The 13284-nt window shown below is 28.5% G+C and overlaps 1 protein-coding gene across 1 annotated transcript in view; it reads left to right on the top strand.

Annotated features, from left to right (window-relative positions):
- Positions 1–731, top strand: part of LOC147810030 (ATP-binding cassette sub-family C member 8-like) — a 28422-nt gene extending 27691 nt beyond the window's left edge. The window contains exon 13 of the mRNA XM_087164852.1: positions 645–731. The gene's annotated coding sequence lies outside the window, so the exon portion shown is untranslated. The remainder of the gene's footprint in view (positions 1–644) is intronic.
- Positions 732–13284: the final 12553 nt, after the last annotated feature.

Genomic DNA, 13284 nt, shown 5'->3' with positions numbered 1-13284 from the left:
AGAGAACAGTCGGCAAAGAATTCGATTAGGTTGAAAAACATTTCGCTAAAAAGGAACGAATTCCAAAAGAAAAAATAAACAACTTAAAGAATAAAAATGCTGATGCCAGCCAATTTTTTGAAAGTTAACTTAGAAATAACAAACCAAACGATGTTAAATAACAAACCAAACTATGTTAACAAAATGACGTAGAAAGCGCAACTAGATCAAAATTATACAAGCACAACTAGATCAAATTATAATACCTGAGTGCTTGACGTAACAGATATAGAAATAGAATTTGATACCATAAAAAATTATATAGAAATAGAAATTGATACCATAAAAAATTTATTCGTTTTCGTGTTCTTTTCATGTATTTAGCATTTTAGTTTTTTTTTCTTAAGCGTTGTAGCTATATAATTTCAAACATCCTCAAGAGCTATAATACATTTGCAGCAGAACTGGATATGAAGACAAAATTGCTGGACAGGAACACTTTAATTGTCCACTAATCTTCAGATTTCCTGCTTTAAAAAACTTTATTTGTGAAAACCTTCAGCGTGGCGGACAGCTGGCCGCCTTAGGCGGCTAGTTATAAATAAATATATAAATAAGTGTGTATTTAAAAAAAATAATAATGAATGCTTTTATTTATTTTTCAGAGTGAACAACTGGGCTTTGAGGTTTGGAAAGTCCATAGTAGGTGGCAGTATACAAGCAACATGTCTACAAAAAATTACTAATGTAAGTGAAAACATTATTGCATGTTTAATGCGAAACTTTTATTCTTGAATAATTTATTCAATTACAGTTTTAAATTTGGTATTTGAAATTTTATTGATTGCTTATAAAATTTACGAAAAATAAAACAAGTTTCTAAATTGTTCTAATTTTTTATCTCTGACACAATTTTTCCTGGACTCTCTCCTTTCTCACTCTTCAGTATCTTTGTATCTGATAAATAAAATATCTTCAAATGTTTGATAATAGCGCGAGTATGACGATCGTCCGTTGTTGAGTACTAAGTCATAATTTAGCACATAGTAGTAGTACTTTATTTGCGTCGCATTAGAGTTGCACCAGTGGACCTTTGGCGACGGTCTCAGAAGCATCCCTGAGGATAATCCGAAAACTTGCCATCACAATTTTAATCCTCAGCTGAGGGATGATCCGATGAACTTGCCTATAGCCAGATGATCAGCGCATGAAGGATCGATACTACACACACTCGGTACCTTCGCAGGTTGATCAAAGAGGTCACCCACCGCTCACTGATCACTGTCAATAATGCTTTCGCTGACTTAATTTAAGGTTTAATAATTTCGTTTGCAAAATAAACCTAAAGTAAGTAAACAGTTTTCTTGGCATTAGAAACATTACTTTGAAAACCTGAAAGTTTTTATTACTTCATTTTTGACAATGATTCGAAAACTCTACATTAAGAGTGGTGGTTACCGAGCACCTTGCTTGTACAATAATGTTAAAATGGCCAATTTTTATATCGCTTTTTTTCAGACCTTAAGAATTAACGGGATTTCACACAAATTTTTAGATCGTTAAGCGAAACCATTAAACTCTGTTTTATTACATTATTCTTTACTATTTGAATTTTAATAATGATTTTATCTTCCTTCGTCTTGAATGTCATTCATTTATTAAGACTACGCTCAATAAAAATCTTTAATTCAGAAAGCAATTGTGCTTTTGTAAGCTCAATCAACCTTGTATCATTCATAACTCACATTTTGTAAGTGATTTTTGATGTGTTTGAACGTAGTGTATTTAAAAAAAAATCCTATGAATATCCAGAGTTAAAACAAAAATTTAAAAAAAAGGGAATGAAAAAAGTTCAAGCGTTAGCAATTTTTATGAGATACATATTTAATGATCCCTCTCTTTCGTTATTAAAATCCTATTATCTTTTTGCTCGCTAATGGACTTAATTCTAAAACAAAAAATATATAAAAAAATAAAACCTTCGCAGTCACTTCTAGCTGAGTTTATTAATAACTTTGGATCCATTAACTTCTACATATTTTGGGATAGAAGATGGTGGTCCTTCTTTAATAAGCGAGAGAAATTTTTTTTTTCATCCTTTCTATTTTCTATACAGTTATTTTAAAAGTTATCTTCGTAAAGCACTATTAGAATTTTTTTCTAAATTCGGAGCTCAGTTATTTTTCAATCAGTTTTTTCTTTTTCAATCATTTTTTTTAAAAAGTTTTTTTACAGTGACTCTCTCATTTTTTCAAAAAAACATTCGATCAATTTTTCTTAAGAGCACTGGAAATTCTTTGATCAAATATATTTTTTATGAGAAAATAGGGTACATAAAATAGGTCTATAATTTTTCTTTTATATTTAGTACAATATATTTCGAAATTGCCTTCGTATAGGTTTTACGATTATTTCAAATCGATTATGAATTTCCTTACATCCTTTAAAGATGCACCATAGCTAATTTGCAAAGCATGCTAAACACTTTGTTCCATAAAAACTGATTTCAACTATATTTGACATGCTCATTTCATCATTAATATAGCTAGTCACACAGCCCAGTGTAGGCTAGTACCTTCTTTTAAGTTATCTGCCACAACGGCGTTTCTTTCGTTTCTTTCTTTTTTTAATGCTTATGGGTTAGTTCCAATTATGGATAAATATTGAAATTGTTTTCTTTATAATTCTCAACTAAAAGACTTAATGTTGTTTATATATACGTAGTTTAAAATAATATAAACATTCATGTACCATACTATTTTTTAACAAAAATTCGACCATTATAAATTAAATAATAAATTCTTATAAAAATGTTGTTTTACATAGAACTTTCTTAAGATCAACTAGTTTTACAATTGTATGCAACTAAATTTTCATTCGCTGAAATACAATAGATTAAAATAATTTCAATATTTAGTCGATTATCTTACGAATTATTGAACTGATGTTAATAAATTTGGATATGAACTTAGGTTAATGTAATGCAATAAAATATCTATTCAATAGTTGTAATCTACAAGCATAATTGTGTAAAACACTGGCTTGAATCGGAAGGTATGAATTATTTATTGCAGAATCAAGCAAGGGAAAAAAATATGTGAAGATACGATATGACTCACTCTTAGAGACAGAAATTGTTTAACATTGCAACTCCAAAAATGTAAATAAGCAGTATAGAACTTTCTATAAAAATTGGTCACAATTGTAAATATAATTATAATTATTGTTATAAGCTTTGAAATTTTCAGGCCCTAAATGGTTCTCGGAGAGGAAATGTGAGTTTAATTTCCTCCTTCGGAAAGTCCTAGGCATGTGCTCCATAGGTTTGAGGTCTGGAGATCTGACTGAACAATTCATCCAGTGAATGTTTCTTGCTTAAATTTAAGAGAATCGTAGACCAGATGAACTCTGTAAGGATTCGTATCGTCTTCTATTAGAATAAACACTCTCTGCTGCACTCTCGAAAAGTAAGCAAAAGGATTCAAAACCTAATCCCAACTCTAAAGTTCACTATTTCACGATCAGCGGGAGTTCAACGTAATGCCTTCCCTGATTACTTTCTCGAATATTACTTGGCAGATAGCGAGTTCCTGGTTTAAATTCTTCATTCTTTAAGAGATATGTTGGAATCCGATAGCTGCTTTAAAAAAATTTAGAAATCAATCATCATCTTAGCGGAGGTTTCGTGATCTAGGCAGACATCATGTAAATGGCCCACTTGAATTCAACCGAGGCACTTTTATTCATGTAGGTTATATGAATGAGGTCTTAAAGCTGTTGGAATTTGCAACTTTCCTCTGACCGTCATTCACAGCTTGAAAACAGTATTGATGAACTATTGGGCTCAAGTGCTACAGATTCTTCAACCATTTTAATTCTACTATGAAATCACTTTATTAGCCTGTACAATAAGGACCATATCCCCCCTATTAATCAATTTCTTGTTTAATTATGTAAGCATTATTCCATATCTTATGACTTATAGTGAATGTAGCTTAACTACCACTACAAATATTAAATACCAATTCACTAGTATATAATACATGTTAACTTGATTCCACCAGAAGTACCTTTAGATAGATGAAGGTTGACAGAGTCTTAAGATTAAATCCCTTCAATGGTGACCCAGACGTGATAAAAACATGCCAATATCGATGGTTGATTTTATAGTGGTAGTTACGCCACAAACGTTGCACACAATCATGATTGTGTATTATAACTGTTATATAATTTTTTTTGTATTATTATAACCTATGCTCATGCCAAATTTCATTAAAATTTGTCAAGTCTGCCAATTTTATTAAAATTTATCTGGAAGATGGTATGTGAACAAATTTGAAAATTGGATGCTAGCAAGTAACGTGCTCCATGAGTCAGCATGCATGGTGCGAAACACACGTGACATCGCTAGCAGATATCCTACTAAATCTGATCCAAAACGTTGATTCAACATGATAATAAAAACATGCCCTCAAGGTGCTACGTTAACACGCCATGCACAACCACGTAATTAGACATAATCATAATCATGTGATTAGTTACAAGTACTCAACATCGGTGTAACTCCAGACATTTACACAAAAAGTGAAATTAACAATTCTGTGTCCCAAACTTTTGACCCCTCTCCTGAGTATTAACTATTGAAGTCATATTTGCTACACTGCAATTACCCCTCCACATATTTTAAGGAACAAAGAGTTTATCAAAAAGACGTTACGATAATTGCAATATTTCTCTTTCTTTTATGCAGCATAAAAACCTTTTTTTTCTTGGAATAACTCCAAAAACCATTCAAATGGTCCCAAAATTAACAATATGTATGAATTCGGCACCACAAAATACCACCATTTCCTTTGAGGGTTTCTTTTTACAATTAAATAATAATCCTTATAAAAAATAGATTTAAAATATCAATCATTTTCATCACTACTTTATTTAAAAACATAACAGAATAATCATTTAATTCAGTGAAAATTAAAAATCAGGATTATATACAAAAGTATTATAATTATTAGTAAATGAACAATTAAATACAATCTATAGATTTAATGTTACTTCCGCCAATAAACAAAATTTACTATAAAAATACCAACATATGTGTTTCAAAAAGAGGAAGAAAACTTTCAACCACTTCATGTCAATTTATTAATCTGCCTCCAGCTAATATTTTCCATTTACTTCAAATAATGTCGAATGCTGCACACCAATTAAAATGGTAAACTCAATTAGGCAAATTCGCTCATTTTCTAAATTGGCATTAATTTTTTTGCAATTATGAAGTAAGTTATTCACTGTTAAGTTTTCTTTTTTTTTTCTTCTTTATTTTTACTGTATCAACAACACTCGTTAAATTTAATTTTGTTGTTTTTTTAACCAGTTGAAGCATTTTGCTACTACGTCCAATCTAATTATTTTCTTTTCATTATCAAGATTTAAAAATTTGGTATTTGAAAATTGAGATTGGTTTGTTAAATTTTTTTAAAAAAAAATTCCTCTTAAAAAATTTTCGTTTGCTTTTTATTTCATATTACGTATATATTAATATTGTAGAAAGTTTTATTACTGAGATTAGTCGGTAGAGCAATTTATATTGTAAACAGTAAAAGTCAATAACAATACAAAAAGCATTTTTTTTTATAAGCTTAGACATTAAAATAGATCGGAAATAATAACCATCACTTAAATAATGCTGCTACTCAATGTAAATTATCTAATAGTATTTGTAACCAAACTTATTTAAATAATGGCATTATTGCTAATGATTTGATTCGACTTCAGAATGAATATTCGTACACTGTGATACCGTTGCAGTCTTGAACCGGTGGAATGAGTATCGGGACGGCTCTGTAGTTACCCAAGCGCTACCTTTGCTTTGCAACTTGGTAAACCAACAATAAATAAATCTAAAATAGCACAGAAGTAGGCAACCGGAAAATTTCCATCATCAATACTTACTCAAAATAAACATTTGTATTAGAAATCTGTTTTTATTTGTGGTAGTGTATAGCGTGAGGATGCCTGTGAATCCTCAGGAAACAGGATGACCCTTCCAGGCATGTTTTCAAGCTTGCGCAGTATACTAATCATAATGAGTAACGCCTCCTCCCTGTCCTTCTTACAGATGTCTACAGAACAGAAAATGGCGCGCTCATTTCCAGAATCAAAGCTCATTTCAAATCAAAGCTTATCAAGAAATAATAAAAGATTATTAAAAGGGTATGTAATTATATTTTATTCGAAGTATTGATTTTCTGCCTTTTCATTAGAAATATGTATTTCCTTAATTGTTGAATGATCATCTTTTTTAATTAATTAATGAACGTTGAATAAATAAAAAGCTTTGCAAGAATCTATGTTCAGTTCCTTTCCTATTTTCTTTATTTGATGTTAAATGTACAATGTAATGACTGGTGATTAAGACGTTAAAATGCAAAAATTGCGAACAGAAATCCGAATAAATTATTTATAGTTTGTAAGTGCAAATATATTTATACAATCCTTAGTATTTAACGATCATTCAATGTAAAGAAAAGGCAGCATTTCATGTATTGAATAAAATATATTTACTGCTCATAATAAGATCTCTTTTGTTCACTCGTTTTTCACTGACTCAAGAGTCTTCACATGATTATTTAATAAAAAATACAAAAGAAATATTTCCTAATCATAACAAAATGTGACCCAAGCATACAGGTGATACAATTGGTGTGACTAATATAAAGCATGTTTCCTTAATTAGACTAAGCAATAATGTAAAATTTGAGGCACTTATTTATTGAGTGTAGGTAAATTTTCCGTTATATTTGAGGGGAGTATGAGTTCATGACAAAGTAATGAATTTAAAAAGTTTGGGCCAATATTTTTAACTTCAATGCGAAATAGAATAGACTTGATTGAAATCATCGACAAAATAAGGAAATTTTTGCATTAAATTGACTAACATAATTCGAATTAATTAGCACATAATTTTTGTATTCTTTTCCCAAACTCAATGTATTTAATTACAAATTTACACAAATCATTTTAAAAATTTCTTATATTTCAATAACGCCTCTGTAGATGGCACCACCACTATCTTTCTATCTAAACTTTTTTTTAACTGATGCTTCCCTTCCCTTCACCAACCTTTTGAGAAAGGATACGCATGAACGAAAAACTTACAAAATAGGCTGTTAACTCGACAGCTGGTAGCAATAAATTATGAAAGATAAGATGATTGAGAATTGAGAGGATCCTAAATATTTCAGATTAGAGTTAAAAAAATTAAACTTATAAGCATTCAAAAATGAAAAGTATTTAGGTGCACCTAAAAAAAGCAATCACAGGACGTAGCATAAATAATTTATGTAGTTTCATTATAAATATGTTTTGTGATAAAAATTGTCCTATTGTTCATTTGCCCTATTGTTCAAGTAAACAGCTGAGTTTGAAAATTGAAATGAAATACATGAACAGTAAGAATAATTAATAAGTTCGAAAATAGGTACAACAGTTACAGTTGAAATATCAATATTAAGTTTTATTGTGATAATAATGTTGTTCGACTAACACATTTATTCTTTAAACTAGATTGTATTTAATAATTATTTGCATTTTTTTCCACGTTTTATTCATTAAAAGTGATTAATTCTTACACAGTTGAAAATTCAAATGTAACGTAATCTTTAAAAAAAAAAATTCCAATACAAATTTTACAATTTGTTTTCAACTTCAGAAATTCCATTTCCATCCATCTGTACACATGCCACATTTATATCAAAAATAATTTTTCCATTAAGTTTTGTTTTACTGATCAAAAAAAATTCCTACTGTCCATATTTTCTTGCTTCTCAATTACATTCATTATTTTAAAGTTTTGATGCGGAAAAATTCAAAATTGATATACTTTTCTAACAGGTATTTTTGTAATGGAAATGTTTACATCCTGGCTTAAAGACTGAGAATTAATATTATTTGATTATGTTTTAGACTTAGGTGCGCCCCCCCCCCCACAGCAAAAATTATAAATGCACTCAATCTTAGACTAAACACAATTTTTTGAAAAATATATTATATGAGACAAGAACACTGTGAAGAGATAATCGGGAATTTATAGTCATTCATTTTGTTTTTAATTTATAATCATTCATTTTATTCTAATTTATAAAAATTTATAGATTTTAATTTAAATTATTTTTATATGAATTAGCAAAGAATTAATAATCGCGATGAAAAGGCGAAATTTAGAAAAGTACATTGTTACTGAGTAACAACATTGAATTCATCTATAGTAGAGTGCACTACCATTCTGAATGAAGGGCTACGTTCCAAGTATTTGAATAGATTAGATATAATTTTAATGTAAACATAAGTGTTTTACACACAGCTCTTTTCATCAGTCACTAAGTGATAAATTTCTATTAAATTAAATTCTTTTAAATAATTATAATTCTTTTTATTATCTTAATTCATTCAACTAATTCTTTCTTTTTTATCAGTTAGCTTTGTAATATATTTGCATAAAATTAAATTCTCTTAAGCATTAACAACTGAAGAAAACCAAAATAATACTCTCATAAATAAAAATATTTCCTTTTTATCAAAAATAAATGAATAAATAGATAGATTTATCGAAAAATATAAAGATGGGGAAAAAGTGACGGTTTTATATCACATCAAGTAACATAAAAGTATAATTTAAAATCAATTAACTGTAATGTTCTTGAATGAAAGTAAAAAATAAAGAGATAAATATTTTTTGAGAACATAACTGCAAAGTAAATATTTTAAGTAAAGAAATCGTATGGGGTAATTTAAATTTTAAAATAAAATTTTAAAAAAAAAACACGCATAATTGCTCAAAATAAGATTTAATATTAATTTAGGATTAAGTTCTATATATTCTTAACCTTAGGACATTGCTAATTAGTGAATTATAAGAGATTTCATGAATATTAAATCATAAAAGTTTTTTCTTCTTATTTTTTTAAACTACCAAAAATTAAAAATTAAGCTCAAAAAATTAAAAACGCATTAAATCCTACAGTCGAATTTTGCGTTTTGTAATAATGTTATTGTATTGAAAAAATCAAAAAAGGGAAATAATGGCTATTTTAAAAGAAAAAAAAAAGATTGTAAAATAACATGCTGGATGGACGATGAAATCGGCAGTAGTAAAACACATCAAAATTAATGATTAAAATGCCTCGAAAGTTGCAAGTCGTTTTATTGCCGGATTAAAAATAACAGGATTTTTGAAACCCTGTGGAGAAGCCTAGCAATAACAGTTGAAAGAACAATAAAAAATCTCTTAGATTTTTGATGAATTTGGCACAAATCAAGTGCATATTCGCAAGTGCATATTCGCACAAATCAAGTGCATATTCGTGTCGTGTTAATATATATTAAAAGTATGGTATTTTCAAAACCATGAGAAAATGCGTATTGCCGAAAACAAGCAATGGAAAAATAGCCTGTTTTTACGATAAGACTGACATAAATAACGTACTTCAAAAGAGATTATTACTTGCCCGATTTGAAAGTCTCGAGCCGTTATAATATTGCATTTAAGAGATCGGACAAGAAACATTTGGAAATCCGACTCAGGGGGGTGGGGTAGCTCTTGAAAATTTTACTTCCGATAAAACGCGATCGAAAATAACTTGAATTAACTTTGAAATGGACTGAAATAAAGAGCTTTAAAAGCATTACTAAAATTCGAAATTCACGCATTAATTCTGCCGAGGTAAAATTATCGGGATTTTAAAAACTATGAAAATTTGTAGTAAAAAACAACGAAAAGAGCTATAAAAAAACTACAATGATTTAGATTTGGCGCGTTCAAAGACTCATTTGCAATTTAAAATTCCTAATCTATTTTTCTTCCTTATTTTTTTCTTCCTTTTTTTGTGAAAAAAATGTATAGTTTTTATTTTATTTATATGTTTAAGAAAGACCGCAGGCCGTAGAAGGCTCATCAATATAGATGAAATTTATTAATTCTGGAATCGTGCGTCCTTTAAACCTCGTGTATTCTCCCCCCCCCCCGCACCGCGGTGGTAGATGAGGTGTTATTAGTTAAAATAATTAGTATTTAAGAACATTTGTTATTTTATTTCATTTACTGAAGTGTGTATTTGCATATAACAAAAACGGTGGTTTATTTTTTTAAAGATTTGACAGCTGCAAAGAAAATGCCATTTAGAATGCTTTAGAACATACAAGAGCATTTCATGTACTTTTATTTCTTCTTCTTTTTTAAATTCTCTTTGGCGCCTGGGGTCCCAGGCAATCAGGGGGGGGGATTAGCTCTTGAAAATTTGAGTTCCAATTAATTGTATTAAAACAAAAATCTACGAAGAAACACATTGCCTTGTAAATCTTTTAAAATAAATATATTATACTGAATAAATAATATATATTTTTTTCTTTTTTCAAATTGTGATACTCAAAAAGTGACCGGAAACCAAATTCTCTACATTTCAATGAGGTGTTTAGGCACTCAACTTTCATTTCCTTTTCAATTTGCTCCCCTCTTTTCCTTTGATTGTTCGCACTTCCAAAAACATCATGAAGTCCTAGGGGCGCCCTTGGGCAAGTAAAAGGAACACGGACCATAAATTTTACTAGTCTAAAAGGCTATTTATAGAAAAGCGTGTCTAATTAAAAGAGTTTTATTCGATTGGTTTCTGTTAGTCGATTTAAGACTGTTGGCATCGTTTTTAGCTATAATCTACATCCATGTTAGTTTATGGGAGAAGTAATTTTCACTTTTTCTCAAAAACTTATTACCGTCTGACATCTTAATATACGTATCATATTAAAAGATCTCATTAAAACTTAATCACCTAATGTTTCAAATTATTTTAAATTGTTATTATAAATTTTCAGAGCAATATCCATGATGTGTTTATGAAGTTATTTTTTTAGCTATTCATGAACTTGAAAAAAAAAACATAACACAAAAAAACATAAATACATAATTGGTTTCTGTTGCCTACAAAAAGAAAAAAAAAAAAAAACTTCTGTGACTGAAAATTACCACATGAGCACTTAGGGTGCCTTGGGTGAAGTAGCTTTGGGATATCTAATTTATAGTTTTAAAATCAACTAAAATACATTCAATTCTAGAGCATAGCAAATTTTTTTGATATCAAATATAGACAAAAATTTTAAAAACATCCCTAGAGATTTCTGATAGAAATTATTTGTGAAAAACATTTTTAGAAGGGGAATAAAAAAAATCTGAAATCAATTCTTTAGCTATACTATATAGAAATTTCTAGCTAGAACTTATAATAGTCTAGCTATATTAAGTTCTAGTTATAACAGTTATAACTCAGATTCGCTGATTATTATAAAAAATGGGGACTTTAATGAGATATTTAATTCTTTTGCAGTGTTATTTTATGTATTTTTATGAAATATTTTCTTTAACATTTCTTGCAACGTAAATCATTTTAACGATAAATTTTACAATATAATAATTACTTATTTTAGTTTGGGCATTTTAATTTATCGTTTTAGTTATGTTCTAATATATTAAATGACATTAAAAATATTAAATAATGCATGAGATAATTTTAAACTATTTTGTAATAATATATTGATCAATATTTTACTTTATTCTAAATTTAATACTTGTCTTAGTTTAATTTTTATGAAATTTATTTTGCTTATAAAGTTTACTTTAGCTATAGAACGAATAGTTCAAAATTCTCAATCATGTATAAAAAAAACTACTCTTGACGTTTACTTATTCACACTTTTTGCTTCACTATATAGGGGCTATCTGAAGACATTAGATACATTTTTCGATCTAGTTTTTCATGCTTAATTGCATGAGATAAAATTCAAGTGTGTGGCATAATTGGTTTTAAAGCTGTAAGAAGTTTCTTTTAAATAAATATACTTTATAAAAAAAAACACATTTTAAATATTAGTCCATTAGAATAAGCAAGAAAAAATGCATTGGGAACAATATTTATAATTAAATACGATTAGGAATAAGCAATGTAAAATACATGAATAAAAACTTAAAACCCTCTATTCGATTCCTGTTACATATCTCATTCTATTCAACACACATAGGAGGGGACATCCTTTTGTTTCTTAGAAAACTGTTAGTTTATTTTAAGTATTTATGCATATACGTATGCATACGCATTCATATTTGTATATCTATACACATGTATACATATTTATGGATACGTAATATGTTTACGAACGTAATATGTATACGTATGTATATTTATATATAAATGTGTTTATAAAACTTAAAGTAGACAAACAGTTTTCTAGAAACAAAAAGTGTGTAAAAATTTCATAAAAAAAAGGTCGATAGATAATGCCCTTTTACAATTAATATTTTCGGAGATATCAATAGTTCAATGTAATATCATGTAATATTTTTTAACTCAATGTAAATATTTTTTAACTTTTAAATAACTATTTTTTAAAATGATTTAAAATCAAAGATCAGGAACAGATAAATTCTAAAAAAGAAAAAGCGAAACTAATGACGCCAACCGTTACCAAAAATTCTAATTAAATAGCATTACATAAGCTGCCTTTAAATTAAGCTGCTTAAATAGCATTACATAAGCTGCATACGTAATTTGCCTTTTTCAGGCTGACACTGCAATTGTCTATCCATCGACGTTGATCATTTATGTTTTGACGTATAATGCGGTTTTCGGAATTTTATGTTATGCAATATTTAATTTAATTATGAGCATACGATTATTTTAAGAAATTTCATATTTAAAATTTTTTATAGTATTTAATTTTTTAATATTTTAGAATTTATACAAGCAGAAATTCAAATTTGAACCATTCGAATTCGTGGCTTCAAAAATTCATCATTTTACAGCTAATATTTTCACGTTCAAAGCAAATAAAAAAATTAATTTAGAGTTAAAATAACTCTTATAAAACTTATTTCCGCATCAATAACACTTTCAGAATATTCCTGATATATTTCACTAAAATGGGCAAATTTTCCTATTTTACTATACCCTTGTTTCTCTACGGGGGCGATGGGAGTATGCTGAGGGGCAGGGAACTTGTTTTGGGCTGTAGGGGGGCGTTGGATATGTTATAGGCGGTAGGGGGGCAATGAGCATGGTTAGTCATTCAAATTTAGTTTTAAAACTACCAAATAAAATTATTAAATTAAGATTAATTTAATAAGCAAAATAAATCTTAAATTAATATTAAATGAAAAAATAAGAATATTCGATACATCATTTGCACCAGCAATAAGACGAACTTGTACGACACCTTTTCTCCGTTTCGAAACAGTATTGCACAGCGCATGAGTCATTT

This window comes from Parasteatoda tepidariorum, chromosome 5 (assembly GCF_982258835.1).
Source record: "Parasteatoda tepidariorum strain Cologne lab strain chromosome 5, Ptep-v5.0, whole genome shotgun sequence".
NCBI classification, from domain to species: domain Eukaryota; kingdom Metazoa; phylum Arthropoda; class Arachnida; order Araneae; family Theridiidae; genus Parasteatoda; species Parasteatoda tepidariorum.
This window is presented reverse-complemented; position numbering and strand designations above follow the sequence as displayed.